The sequence below is a fragment of the Acinonyx jubatus genome, chromosome B1 (genome assembly GCF_027475565.1).
Source record: "Acinonyx jubatus isolate Ajub_Pintada_27869175 chromosome B1, VMU_Ajub_asm_v1.0, whole genome shotgun sequence".
In the NCBI taxonomy this organism is placed as follows: domain Eukaryota; kingdom Metazoa; phylum Chordata; class Mammalia; order Carnivora; family Felidae; genus Acinonyx; species Acinonyx jubatus.
In genome coordinates, this window is record NC_069382.1 from 188417081 (window position 1) to 188432143 (window position 15063).

Sequence of the window (15063 nt, forward strand, 5' to 3'; positions counted from 1 at the left end):
GGGGAGATGAAGGTGACTCTAGGCAGAGGGAAGGAGGTGTGGAACAGGTAAGGTGATCTGGTGATTTGTGAGCCCACTGGGTGCAGAGTGGAAGGAAGATCTCTGAGAAATGTGCCAGGACACTTGATGTCTGAGCTCTGCCGTTGCTGTACTTTCTCTTCTCAAATTCCCGTCTCCGCCCTCCAGCTACTCTTGTCCTCCTTTTCATCCTTGTTTCTTTCTGGCTCAAATAGTACGTAAAGTCCTTTCATCTACCAGCATTTTGTCCCTTGGTTGGGAGACTGCCACACTCCCAGCGAATTATGCGATCATAGCTCTTTATGTTTATCTCATGATCTGTGCCTTTGTATCTATTTCTGGAGGAGTCGTCATCTTGGACCCTCATGGTAACTGTCTGAGTTCTCTCGGTTCTCAGTCTAGACCAAAACCTATCAATTATCAGTCCCTTACCTTCATCTTACCACGTGTATTTCCTCTTCTTTGCTCATCCCTACACAGGTGCTTGATCTGCCAATTAATTTCTATCTCTCTCTCTATGTCATTCATTTAAGAACCCCCCCCACCCCCCCCCCCCCAGGCCAAAAGTATCCCATCTGATGAATACTTAAAGGGCAGTAGGATGTAATATTTATACTCAGATCTGTACTGAGAGGCCAAGGGTATTTGGTCTTAGATTTTATACTTTGTGTTTCCTTTGTTGTTGGGACCATCTATTCTGTCTTTGGACAGCTTGAATTATTTGGAAATTTCTTCTCAGGGAGTTTTGATGTGCCTACGCACGGAGTCCATCCATTGGTTCTGGCTCTACAGTTAGGTTCCATGGGGGCCGAATAGCAGAGTCGCTGAGGGCGTCTGAACCTTGGCTGTGCTGCGCACATTGCTGGCTTCGGGACCCTGTGCAGGTTACCTCGCTGTCTGTGCCTGTGTTTCTCCTCTGCAAAATGGGGCTAATGATAGTGTGAGAACTTCCTAAATGTTAGCTGTTATTATATTTTTACTCTTTGTGGTTAGAGTGAGCAAGAGAAGAGTGGGCTTCCAGTGGCCCCATGAAGTGTAATTTGAACTCACACTTTATAAAATGCCACTTTTGACTCATCTCTCAGAAAAAGGAAAGATACGCTTTTAAGTCAAATGCACACTCCTCCAACTTATTTCTCTAAAGAGATTTGATAGTGTCATTCTGACAGTAAAACTTTAATTTATGTGGCATAGTTCCTTTAAGAAGTTACAACTTTCCTCACACTGTTGAAAGTTCTAAGAAATAAGTGGTAATAGTTGTATTTTTTGCAGAGAGGAAGGGATACCAGCCTGGAGCATTATGCCCTGGGCATATCCAGATATAGTCCAGGCTTCCATCTGGATACTGGCCCTGACTGGGAACTGGCCCCTCACCTGTGAGCCATCACTGACACCCAACTGTGAGACCAATGGCACATCCACCCGTATCAAAGTGTTATTCTTTGGGAAGAACAAAGTGGAGAGGCAGAGGAAGTGGGATCTTTGCCACCAAGAGAATTTAGGGGGGTTGTAATACCCAAGTCACACAACTCTTCCCCTCCCCCAAGTACCATCATTGGGATCCCTTGGAAAGACAGTGGTCAAGCTGGGCTGGGGCACTCAGAAATAGGGAGGTTCTCCTGGAGGGGAAGCCTAGGGGCACCCTGGAGCCTAAGACACAGGGTCCCACAGCTCCCTAGACTCCTCAACATATGAACTGGGGCGCAGCGTAAACATTTTATTGGGATCTGAACCCAGTGCTTTTGTGCCTAACCATTTTGGAACTCAAAGGGGAAACAAATAAAAAGAAGGAAATGAGCGAGAAAAAGGATGGAATTTGCCTCCGTTTCCCAGCAGGACAGACATCTCAAAGCACCCAAATTGAAACAAATGAGTTAATTACATGTCCTTTAAACTATGTTTATTTACACTTGCTGCCTTCCAAATTTGGGCATTGCAGTCTCCTAAGACTCCTTTGTTCTGGAAGGAATCTGAATTCAAGAGGACAGCTGATTTGTGGGGCTTTAGCCAGAGGAAGTTAGGCTGGGCAAGCAAACCTGGGTGCTGCTGCACTATTTGTTAAAAAATTATATTCTGATTCCTGTTTCTATTTGGCTGTTGGGCAAAACAAATGCATAATTAAGAACTTCACCTTTGACTGTTTAGCTCTCCTTAATTTTTTCTTTTAACACCAATAGGAAATTTCCATTTTCATATAGTAGCATCAAGATACCCTGCTCTATTGAATCAACCAGTAGGTTTTGAAAATAAGCATAACAAGCCATATAAAAATAAGAAAATCCACTTTTAGGGTTTTAGATTCATGCCGTTTAATTGTTCGTCTATTTCCATGATAAGGTGAGACTGGTCCTGTGTCACCGGAGGGACTGTATCCTGCTGTTTTTTCCCATCCTCATTTACAATGATTATGTTATCAGGCTAGCCAGGCAAAAGGGTGGAGCGACTATAATTTCAAAGCAGGATTAGGTTGAAATAACGAGGTCACCAAGTTGTGGTTACCAAGGCAACGTCACATCTAAGAATATGGGATGCTTCTAGGAGATGAGGCAAAGCCTGGAGCCTTTTTACCCCCTCTGCACAAAAATCGCTCACTTCCTAGATAAAAATTCCTTATTAATTGCTTTTAAACACATTTATTCTTTATTTTTAGGAATCAGTTTTTAAAAAAAAATAAGCTTGATTTAAAAGTTTGTATTTTTTGTTTTTATTTAACTGATAATGAATCTCACAATAGTCGATTGGACCATTGTTTTCCCCTCCCTTTGGGAACTCGTATTTACTTTCTTCTTTCAGTTTTTTTCCTTTCTCTGCATGACCCCTGCCCCCCCCCCCTTTCCCTTTCTCTTTTAATATTGCAGGGAAAAGACATGGAACAAAATGAAAAAATTGAAAGTTAGGTGTTCTGGTCAGATTTTGAGATTACAAAATTGTAATAGGTGCTGAAAACTGTAACCTACAGCCAGAATATTCATGCCTCCCTTCTTCAGAAAAATGCTGAGCTCAAGTGAGAAAACCTTGGTCTTCATTGTCTCCTAAAATTTCAATCCACCTTTAAAATTGTGGACTATGGAGGTAAAGCAACTAAGAGGGAGAAGATCCAGCAGTCAGTGCTTCTGATCAATATCAGCTATCAGTCCGAACAATTCCCACCAATTAACCTCTTTTTCCTCCAAATTCATTTCTGTCCTCTGAGTTTTCAGATAATGGCTTCAAGTTTCTTCATCTTATAAAAAGCAGGCTTATTTTAATATGGGTTCGTGTTTGTGAAGCACGGATTTTACTTAGGTCTTTTCTTAAAAGAACATTTCTGACCCAGCGTGAATCACTGGACATCGTGCCGTGTGATTGGAACCATCAGATTCCTTCACGTTACAACATGACTGCTCTTCAGGACATGTTGGCTGTTCACCTTTTGCCCTGGCTTTGCATAAGGAATATGAAGTGTGCTTGCAAACAGAACCTTGTTAGTGGGCAATAGTTTCTTCCTCCTGGAAACCCATGTCAAAGGATTCTCATTCTCATCATTTTGTTTTCAGTTTTGAGCCTGGGGTGATGGAAAGCTTCTGGATTCCAGAGTCTGCAGGATATGGGTTTGAAGATCTGCTGCGTGATCGTGGACAGGTAAAGTCGCCACTCTGAATTTCTTCACATGGCTCTATGAGGACTGAATGAGATATCATGGAAACAGCACTTAGCTCAATGTCTGACATTCAAAATAAACCTCACATTTCCAAAATAATAAAGATGCATATGAAATTAATCTGTCTTCCCAGTCTTGCCCCCTCCCTGTCCCCTAATACCTTCAGGATAGTTTTCCTAAAATTCAAATCAGATTATATCATTTCCTTGCTGCACTGGGTTGGATAGTGTCCTCCCCAAATTCATGTCCACGTGGAGTCTGTGAACGTGGCCTTATTTGGAAATAGTCTTGGCAGTTGTGATCAAGTTAAGATAAAGTCAATCTGGATCGAGGTGGACCCTAAATTTAATATGAACAGTGTCCTTATCAGAAGAGTGACATTGGGACACAGGGACACAGGGATACAGACACACAGAGACACAAAGAGGAGAATGCCATGGGACGACAGAAGCAGAGATTGGAGTGATGCGTCTATAAGCTGAGAAACACCAAAGGCTGCTGGCAACCACCTGACATTAGGAAGAGGTCTGGAAGGGTCCTTCTTTGGAGCATGCAGGGGGAGCATGGCCCTGTGGACACCCGGGGTTCAGACTTTTGGCCTCCAGTACTATGAGAGAGTACATTTCCAGAACTATGAGAGAATTGTTTTCTTGAGCCGCTTGACTTGTGGTAATTGGTTACAGCAGCCCTGGGAAACTAACACACCCGCTTCAAACCTTGCGGTGGTTCTCATCATCTGAGTGAGGTCCGAGGTCCCACAACCTGCTCCCTGATGGTCTCTGCAGCCTTACTGCTCCTGTCCTTTCTTCTGATGTCTCATCTGCTCTAGATGTCTTTCAGTCTCTCAATGCAGCGCTCTCCTGTACCCCAGAGCCATGTCCTCCTAGAGACCATCCGCCCATCTCTTCTTAGAACAGCCTTTCTCTCCCCGGTCACCTAGTTAACTCCCACATATCTTAAAAGTATCGCCTTAAACATCCTTCCTTAGGGGTCTTCCCAGATGCCTAGAATGGTGGAAGCCCTTTCAAGTGCTCCTCCAGCACTCATCCTCATTTCTCCAGTTATTTTGATGGCAGACCATAAGCTCAGTGAGGTCAGGACCTGTCTCTGTTCTTGCTCACCTCTGGGTTTCTGCATCCTGGGATGGGGCCTGGGAGAGCACAGGCCCAATCAGCACAGATGGAATGATTCAGTGAATGAATGACTGAGTACATGATTGTTTGGCATGCGGTTAAAATCTTAGTAAGATCTGGTGAGAGGTAGAAATGCTGCTGATCAGAGATAAATTAGCAGCTAATCTACAATTTGAATTGATTACCATTGGTCCAAATTTATAGGATTTTGATTGTTTTCATGAAATATAGGCCCAAAGTTCCTCCTCCCCTCCATCTGATTGTCTACTTTTAACTAAAAACTAATATATGTTCATGGTAAAAAATGAAAACATTTCAATGAAACATAAGCTTTTCTTCCATCTCAAAACCACATCCTACCTGCTTTCCCTAGAAACAGCAATTATTATGAGTTTCTTATTATTATGAATAATCCAGTAGAAATAATCCAAACATACAAAACACACAATATGCACAATGTTTTGCTGTTTATTCACTTAAAATATGTCTTACAATGAATTTTGTATTGGCACATATAGTTATATCTCATTCTTTTTTTTATTGGTTGCAATTTATTTAACTGTCCTCCTAATGTTGAAAATTTACATGGTTTCCTGATTTTTGATATTACAGATTATACAGTAAACCTTCTTGTACACAAATCTTGGTGAGGTTATAACGGTAGGATATATTTCTAAAGGTGGCATTGTTGTGCCCTAAGCCAACCACAAATACATTAGGCCAAGGGATCAATTGGAGAAAGAGAATAATTTTGATTTAAAAAACCCTTTAAAGTTTTGATAAGATATAGATAGAAGATGAAATGGCTATTGAGAAGGTTATTCCAGGTTAATTTTTTTTTCTTAAAGATGCATTTTCTTTTTCTAATTTAGGTCAACAGAGTCCAAAAAAAAATGACTCCTTGAACAATTCTGAAATTATTGTTCTAATTTTTTTTTTGTGTTGTCAGCCATATGGCTAATTACCATATAGGCTATATTTTTAATAACATATAGTAAAAAGGAAAATCAAAGTAGGTTGAAAAAAGGAGTACAGGCTAAAAATAATTGTACATTTAAAAAAACTAAACACAAACAAAATCTTACTTGAATGTCAGAAAGATTTAGGTAATCATTGTGAATTTATTATGCTAGTTACGAGTAGGTATGTTAAGATCCTTTAAAAAACAAGTTTTTAACAGAATTGGAAATTTCACACAACCAAGATTCTTGTAAAATACACAACATGATTTTGAAGACTTGAGATATTTATAAGTCAGGGAATGGGGGGACTTATGATCTAAAAAATCAAGACATATTGCAGTCTTCTTAGAAATATAGGGGGAAAAAGTCCATATAAAAATAGCTAGTTTTAAGCACCAGAAGTGCTAGGAATTTAATTCCACAGTCATTTATTAAGGACTTATGGTGTGTGTAGTTTCAAAGAATAGAAGGGAGATGACTTTTACCCAGAAGGAACTGGAATTTGTAATCCAAGACAACCATTTCTAAGAATGCTGCTGCTTTATTCTTTAGAATTTTCTACTGAAAAAAAGTGGGAACATAAATTGCTAGAAATAATTTCACCTTAAATGTGTGTTTAACCTTTTATCCAGTCATTCCGGTTTTGGAAATGTATTCTAAAAGAGACAATCATCTCTATCTCTATCTATCTATCAACTATCTGTCATCTATCTATCTATCTATCGAGAGAATGCCAAAGGTTTGTTTTCAGAGGTTTTTTTTTTTTTTCAACCCAGATGTGAGCAGCCTTCTTGACCTTGCCCTTTGGAAAGCAGGGTGAAATTGGGAGATGTTCTGACTGTCTGCCTCCTGCTTCCTGCTTCTTTCACACAGCTTCTTTTATTACATGTCAATCCAGACATGAAATCCAAGCCCTTTGTTAGTTCTGGGGAAAAATCCTCAACAAAAACATTGTTTAAAAGTTAAGATTCATGGGGACAGGTAGACTGCAAACTATGTTCTGTTCTCTAGGGTTTGTTTGGCCACCTTATGATCAGGGACCCTCTCATGGCCTGTCCCCAGTCAGTACCCACCATTAAATCATGGCTCTCCTCTTTTCTCACTTTTACTTTTTCCCTCTAGAACAACAAGAAAATTCATCTCCCCGTTTTAGACGAGCAGTTAATTCCCCTTCTTTGAAGTTTTGGGGACCAGTTGCCATATACTTCCTAAAATATCAATCTACCCCAAACTTTAAAAAAATTATTTATTTTTTTGGGATATAATTGACACCCAATATTGTGTTACTTTTAGGCATACAACATAATGATTCAATATTTTGTGAAATGATCACCATAGTAAGTCTAGTTAACATCCATCACCATACACAGTTACAGACCCCCAAACTCTTAATCAAGGATTTTCTCCGAAGAAAGCTTCCCCCTAAGAGAAATTTCAGATGTTTGAATAATATTTTATTTCATTTTTACACCTTCCTCTCTATCTTTACTGTAATAGTAAACATTTGAAAACAATCTAAATGAAAAAAATAAGAGAATGGCTGGATGAATTATAATCATGACCTATACTGACTTTTATACTGTCTTAAAATTATGTTTACAAAGGTATTGTTCATTCATTCATTTATTCATTCATTCATTCACTAAGTATTTACTGAGGGCCTGTTATGACTTGGGAGCTGTGCCAGGCATTGGGGATATAGTGAGGTAAACAGAGGACACAAAATCTCTGTTACAATCTAACAGGAGGGACAGATATGAAACAAATATTTTCACATTCACTAATGAAGTACACTTGTGGCAAGTGCTATACAACAGCGGCACTGGGTCCTGGGAAATTGCAAAAGGGGAACCAGAACTGATTTGGAAGAGGTAAATTTTGGAGGTCATATGTGAAGACCTGTTAACTAGGCAGGTGGAGAGGGAGTGATGGTGGGAGAGTTCCAAGCAGAGGGAACAACATGTGTAAAGGTCCTGGAGTGGAAGGAAACAGGCTGAGTTTGAAGAACAGGAAGGGTTAATGAGGCTGAAGTATAGAGAACAAAGCCAGGATGATGTGAAATGCACCTGGAATGAATGCTGGGGTCAGAACATGTAGAACCTTAGGGGCTGTGTTAACAAATTTGGAATTTTGCCTTAAAAATAAGGGGAAGCCATTGAACATGTTAAGCAGCAGGATGACATGAGATTTGGGTTTTTAAAGATACTGACTGCAGTGTAGAATGGATTGTTAGAGGCCGGGAGTAAATATAAAGGGACCCATTAAGGAGTTATTGAAGGTGTTCTGCTAAGAGATGATGGTGGTTTAAGCCAAAGGGGATTTTCCCTCTTAGGATACTTTTGGCAATGAATGGGGACATTTTCGTCTGAAATTAACTATGGTAGTTTTCTTTCGATTAATGTTAGCATGGTATATCTTTCTGTACCCCTTTGCTTTTAACCTATGTCTTTATACTTAAAGTGGATTTCTTATAAACAACATGTAGTTGGGTTTTTAAATCCACTCTTGTAATCTCTGCTGTTCAATCGGTGTATTTAGACCATTCATATTTAAAGTGAATATTGATATAGATGGGTTGATACCTACCATGTTTGACACTGGTTTTTCTTTGTTACACTTGTTCTAGAAATAGAAGTTCCAAGAGCACATAGTTTATGTTTTTCACTCTCTCTGCAGACTTGTCAAACTTCCTAAACATTTCAGGAATTAAGTAAGTCGTAAGGACCCACTACTGACAATATTTACTAACCAGACTGATATTTCCCACTCTCTGTTGGGCATAGGTGTTTGACTTACCTTTGGCATCTCAAACTCAGTCTGTGCAAACCTGATTCCTCTTGATTAATGATGTCAATTTCCATCCAACCATTCAAGATTAAAATCTTGACATCATCCATTTCTCCTCTCCTTCTTTATTTCTCCTATTTAATTGGACAATGTGTCCTACAATTCTAAATCAGAAATGTCTTTCTGATTTGCTTCTGTTTCTTCCTGCTGTTAATACTTCAAATCAGGCCAGCATCATCTCCTACTTAGAAAATTACAAAAGCTTCAATAAGTGTTTTCCCCTTTCTTGCATCCTTTACATAGCCCCCAGCAATGCAATCTCATTTTATTACTCCCCTTATTTAAAATTTCCATTGGCTTTCCACTTCATCCCTAGGATAGCTCCATACTCTTTACCATGGTAAATAAGATTTTGGGAACCTGTCTTCTACTTTTCTGGTTTCATCTTCTATTTGTGCTCCCATACTGCTTGCTGTTCAGAGATATGGAGTGCACATTCTGCACTTGAATGTCTCAGTGCCTTTGTGATGCTGTTTCGTTATGCTAGAATGCTCTTTCCTTGCTTCTCCAAATGACCAGTTCCTGCTTGTCATTTACAACCCAAGTTGAATGACACCTTTTCATGAAGACTTCCATGACTTCTGTATAGAGGTTTGGATCCCTTTTTCATGTCACATAGCACTTTCCATTTATCTGAGAGGAACACTCAGTATACCTCATTACTTGCTTCCAGATCTTCCTTCCCCATTAAGCTGTGTGCTGTCTTCTTATTCTTTTAGGGAGGCACTTATTCTAGTGCCTTTATATAGATCTTACATACAATTCTTTATTGTCCTTATTGGTGAGGGATGAATACATTCTTTTGGTTTGATATTATTGGTGAGAAGAAAGAAAGATGCTCACTCTGTGGATTTCTCTTAAGGCTTTCTAGTTGCTGGGCATATTTCAGAGCCATGGACAAAGACAGTTCAGTTCTTCAATGCTTTCCTCTGCTCTCAGAAGCAGAATCAGACTTGTGTCCCCTACCAACAAGCACAAGACTGAGAAAGGCTTGACTAGAGTGTTCCAGATAGCTACACCCCCAGAATGACAGAAGCTTCAGGCGGCAGTCAGAAATCTTTGATGTGCAGTTTCCATGCACCTGTTGTAACTTTCTTTGGTACAAGAAGTAAGGTGGTCACAAAGGAAATTATATATTCTGGGCTTCTTCCTTCCTCCATAGTTTTTTAATTCCTTCTAAAATTAGGGTTTGATCACCCACCCCTTAGTAAAAAAGTCTATTTTACATATTAATATATCTCAAATTTTGCCAAGTGTTGACTATGCATGGCTTGGATAATTCAGACATGGAATGATATCTCAATTGAAAAATAAACACACACACACACACACACACACACACACAGGCACACAGGCTAGAAGATTATTTCACTTAGATGAGCCTAGTTTAGAATTTCTTGGGCTATTAAGTGAGAACAGTTCATCACCTAGACTAATGGCTGAACTTCTGTGTTGGTTCATGATGATTTTCCTTTCAAATCAGTTTACACATGAATATAACACAGACAATCCAATTTGATCTTGTATCCAAATTCCATTGCTCAAATCAGAAGTGTAGTCATGGCCCAAGACTCCAGCCTACCTCCCCAGTTGGGGATTTACTAGGAAATGTTGGTGTTGCCTCTTCTGTATACATTACTGTCTGTTGCTTCTCTAATCAAATTGATTTTTCCTCAGGATGAATCTTTCCCTGGTACTTACTCAGGATCTTGTTGATGGAACATGGAGGAAAAATACATTATGCATTTCATGTGGAAAAAAGCTCTAACCAGGTGAAGTTTCATTAAAAAATATACAACTGTTTTTGATAGAATTTTAAGATAGAAAAGGTGTTGTCCTTTGCGATTGAGCCTCCAAAAGCATTCAGTCGGCTCTGGTGGTTATCTCTCCTAAAGGCAGCCGAGTCCTCTGTCCTTCTTCCCCTTCTTCCATTTCCTCCTCGCTTGTCCAGATTTTCCAGGGTCTGTGTCTCAGCTCAGCTCCAGAAGCAAGGTGGATCGAGTGGAGGATATAAACCTAGGGACAAACACGCTCAGCAAAGTGTCAGCAAGAAATACAGTATCAATAGCTGTTAAAAATATACCAGTAATATGCTATATAAATATATATTCTTTATAGTTATGTCTATAGTAGGAAAACAAAGTCTTATTTAGTAAGAAGATATTTTATCAGTTTCTCTAGACCTAATTTAAAAAAAAACAACCAGCAGTATAGCTGAGGAAAATGTAAAATTTTTACATTAATGGCTAGTCTCTGGGTACTTTAAATAATTCCAAAGATAAGTGTAGACCCTTCTTTATGAACTTTTGTGACATGACATTATTATGTTACTGCAGAATAGATTAAAAACAGCACCTAATTTCTGTTCAGCCACAATTAGAGGTGAGGTTCCAACCTGGTTCATTAATCTTTCAGATAAGAAATAAACTTGTTTTTCCTAAACTGTTAGGAGATTGATACTCTCACTTCGGTGGCGTTTTGTTTACTTGGCATGTAAACTGTCTGGGCTTGTGGGCACTGTACTTGATTTGTCACCTCAGGATAAGATAATTTGGGATCTTTCACATTTCCAAATCATGTCGTGCCTAAGCAGTTGAACCAGCTGACAAATGAGATGTGCCTGCAGTGCGGCTCTGGGGGTTGGGGGTGGGGGCGCTGGGCGGGGGGCTGACGAGTGTGAGCGGCATGTTGGTTTATTAACAGACACATTTGATTCCAGAGGTTAATGTTTTTGTGCACAAGACAGATTACACAGTGCACGATCTGCATCCCAAAGAGAGATACAGAGCTGCAGCCCATGGGTTGGGCCACCATCCCTTTGGTCCCTGAGCTGTTGTAGCTGCAAGGTTCCTTCGTGAGAAGTGGCCTGGTCATGGTTCTTGGAAGGCCAGGCTCCCGGTTTCCTGCAGTTGATTCTTTCTAACTGTTGTGATTTTTTCCCATTTCTCTGTTGTTTATGCAAGTTCAACTTTTTTTTTTTTTTCTCTGCTAGGAATTTGGGAGCACTGGTGGCCTGTGCTACCTGTTGCGTGTTCACTAACCCAGCATTAAGTCATGTCATTGTGTCAGTTAATGAGCAATTGTATGTCAGACAATAATAGTAAGAATAACTGCCATTCGTTGAGTGATTGTCTTATGCCAGGCACTGTTCCAAAGCTTCTCATGAATTAACTTATATCATCCTCACCTCAGGGTGAGGAGAGGACTGGTACTCTTGCCATTTTATAGAGGAAGAAATGGAAGCCCAGAGTCACTTGCCCAAGGTCATTACTAGAGACAGAACCTCAACAGGTGTCCTTTCAACTCAAATAAAGGCAGCTGCAGAGCGGCATGGGGTGTTGGCGTCACTTTGAGTTGTGGTGATGTGGCGCTCACCCAGGTAGGGATAACCTCATTCAGGGATCACTTGGATTCCTTTGTTTGTCTTACTGGGCCCTCGAGTCTGGCATTCAACATGATCACCTGTTGAGAGAGCCTCATTTGACTGTACAAGAAATAGTTCCCCGACCCAGAGCAGAAAGGAGTGTGCTCTGAATTGAGGTTTTCATACCAGTGGTTGAGTTCTTCATCTCTTTCTCTGCAATGGCTCCAAACATCCTTACTTGCTGAATTCTATGGCTCTGGGTTCCTCTGATAGCTATTACGTAGGTCCGTGTGGTGAGACAGCAATGAGATCCCTTCCCTGCTCCTTCCCCTCCTGCCCTTCTCCTCCTCCCCTTTCTTCTCCTTCAGGATGCTTTCTGTTAAAGGACAAGTCACTTCTGAATTAGGTTCTTGGACCGAATTTCCACATGTGTACGTGTGTAGGGGGCATTTCCATACAACACCAAGCACTTCTTGGATGCCAGCTGGTGTCCTACAATGCAACTCAATTATCTACCCAGAGACAGCATCAGATTCCACAGGTTAAGGGTTCAGTCCTACAAGACTGCCCCCAGCCCCCTGCCAACTTCAGATGCCAATTGCAAGCCCAGGTTCTTACCTGTGCTTCTGACCGACCGCTACAATTTGGAGTTTCCCATGACCTCCTTTTTTGGACTTCCGACACTAGTTGCAAGCCCAAGTTGTTACCTGTACTTCTGCCGACTGGCTAGAAATCAGAGGTCCCTCTGACCCACTCCTCAGGTTCAGTTAATTTGCCAGAGTGGCTCGCAGAACTCAAAGAAACATTTTACTTACTAAATCACTGGTTTATTATAGAAGGATGTAATGCAGGAATAGCTAGATGGAAAGGATGCGTAAGGCAGGGTACGGGGCAAGGAGTTCCCATGACCTCTCTGAGTATGCCACTCTTTCCACATCTCCATGTGTTCACCAACCTGGAAGTTCTCTGAATCTGTCCTCTTGGGTTTTTATGGAGGCTCTACTACATACTCATTGGTGATTAAATCAATGGCCATTGGCGATTGATTCAAAGTCTGGGTCTTCTCCAACAGAGGTGAGGTGTGAGCGATGGGGAGGTGGGACTGAAAGTTAACCCTCTAGTCACATGGTTGGCTCCCTTGGCAACCAGGGTGGGGTCCAAAAGTCATCTTATTAACACAACAAGAGACACCTTTATCACTGTCCACACCAAGGAAATTCCAAGGGTTTTGGAACTGTGAGTCTGTGAAACTGTAGACAAAGACTAAATATATATGACAAATGTGTTTTGGTCATCTGAATGACCACATGTATATTTTTCTTTTAAATCACAATGTCGCAGCCTCTGAGCAGTGTCTTACGGATTTTGCCCTTGGTCCATGCTTTTTGCTGTGAAGCCAGGAGTCCACCAATGCTTTTCCTGAGGGAAGATGGCTGCCAACTTGATTACAATCTGAGAAAGATTGCCACCTGCCCCCAAGTTGCTGAATCTATGATATTCTCTGTTATAAAGAAACATCTCCCTGTCCTTATTTGTTTCTTTTCCTCCCTCAAGTTATCTTCAGCAACCCTAAAGTTTTGCTATTAACCATTTTCTGTCTGCACTGTGTGGGTGACTCCATAGGAGAGCAAAGCTACTACAATTTCTCGATTCTGAAGTGCACGTCCCCCCCATTTTAAGATCTCTGAAATTGAGTGGTATCTTCCAATCAATGGCACACAAGGTTTAAATGGTAGCATTTTGCCCCTTAGAGATACATAAACTAGTACTGTATAATTGATGGACACTTAGATTCAATGAAATGCAATATTATGTATTAGGAGACCAGGGGAAAAATCTCTTTTCTAATAAGTATTTGTCAAATACCTGCTAGATGCCAGGCTTTTGCGAAATGTTGGGGATACATACATGAAGAAGGCATAGCTCCTATGCCGAAGGAGAGCATAAACTCCAATTTGATGAAAGTTTAAGAAGTGAGGGCTGGGATGCATTCATATAACCAAAAGGGCTTGTGAAGTCTAAAACAATTGATTGGTATAAGGTATTATTATGATTTCCTGAGTTTTATAATATTAAAAATGTCTTCAGAATTTTACAGTCAGGACTATCACTCTTGAAGGCTGTCAGTGCGCTTCCTTGAAGGAACATTTTTCTGACAGGAATCTGACAGAAGTCAATGTGTCCTCAGAGCTTTTACTCTTAGAGTTCCTCTCAGCCTAACGAGGAATCCTTTATCTTAATTAGGTTTAAATATATCTTCTTTTGACCCTAATCAACCTCTAGTGGAGAGCTGTGAATTTCTTAGACTATTTTTTGGTCCTCTTTTGATTGGTTTTTCTTAGCAACTTCTTTCAAAAATGCATAAGTGGTAGGGTAGAGGAGAAAGAGAAAAACAAACCTGCACGGAATGTGCTTTGCATTAGCCATTCTCCTCAGTGTCCTAAATTCTTGCTACTCTCAAGTGTGGTCCAGGGACCAGCAGCTTCAGCGTTGCCTGGGAGCTTTGTCGAAATGCTGCATCTCAGGCCCTGCCCTGGACTTACCGAGTCAGAAGCTGCATTGGAACAAGAATCCCAAGGAAATTCACATACACATTTAAGTTTGAAAATCACAACCCTACATCATTATTATGTTTAATTTGAACAGCTACCTGATGATGGAGATTTTGCTATTCCAGTTTTGGGCTGAGGAAACAGATGCTTGGAAAGGTTAAGTGACTTGTTTAACATACAAGGTTGAAAAGTAGATGAGGCAGGATTCATATTCTAGTTTTTTCGGACCCACATTATGTCTTTCTACACTGATTCTTCTGTGTCCCCTAGTGTCGATGAACAGCAAATGATATATTATTATCTTTACCTTTTTATAAGTTTTGTACACCCCCAGACATAACAAAGAGCTTATTAAACTCAAATAGTAAAGATAAGCATTTATATCCTGATGATTGCCTTAAAGCACCATATCTCATGTGCTCAAAGGTCCAGAGGGCTCAGGATTATTCCAGAAACTGGACTGGGATGAAGCATGTCAGTTAGGTGGACAAGACCTAATTATGACCGTGATTGTCAAAACAGCTCTGTTTAGAGCTTTGAACTTCAT

At 40.4% G+C, this 15063-nt stretch overlaps 1 long non-coding RNA gene across 3 annotated transcripts in view; it reads left to right on the plus strand.

Moving 5' to 3' along the window:
- The first annotated feature begins 2883 nt into the window (after window positions 1-2883).
- Window positions 2884-15063, plus strand: part of LOC113594514 (uncharacterized) — a 79774-nt gene continuing 67594 nt past the window's right edge. For all 3 annotated transcript variants that reach the window (XR_008296404.1, XR_008296405.1, XR_008296406.1), the window contains exons 1-2: window positions 2884-3639; window positions 10278-10372. This is a non-coding gene — a long non-coding RNA (uncharacterized LOC113594514). The remainder of the gene's footprint in view (window positions 3640-10277; window positions 10373-15063) is intronic.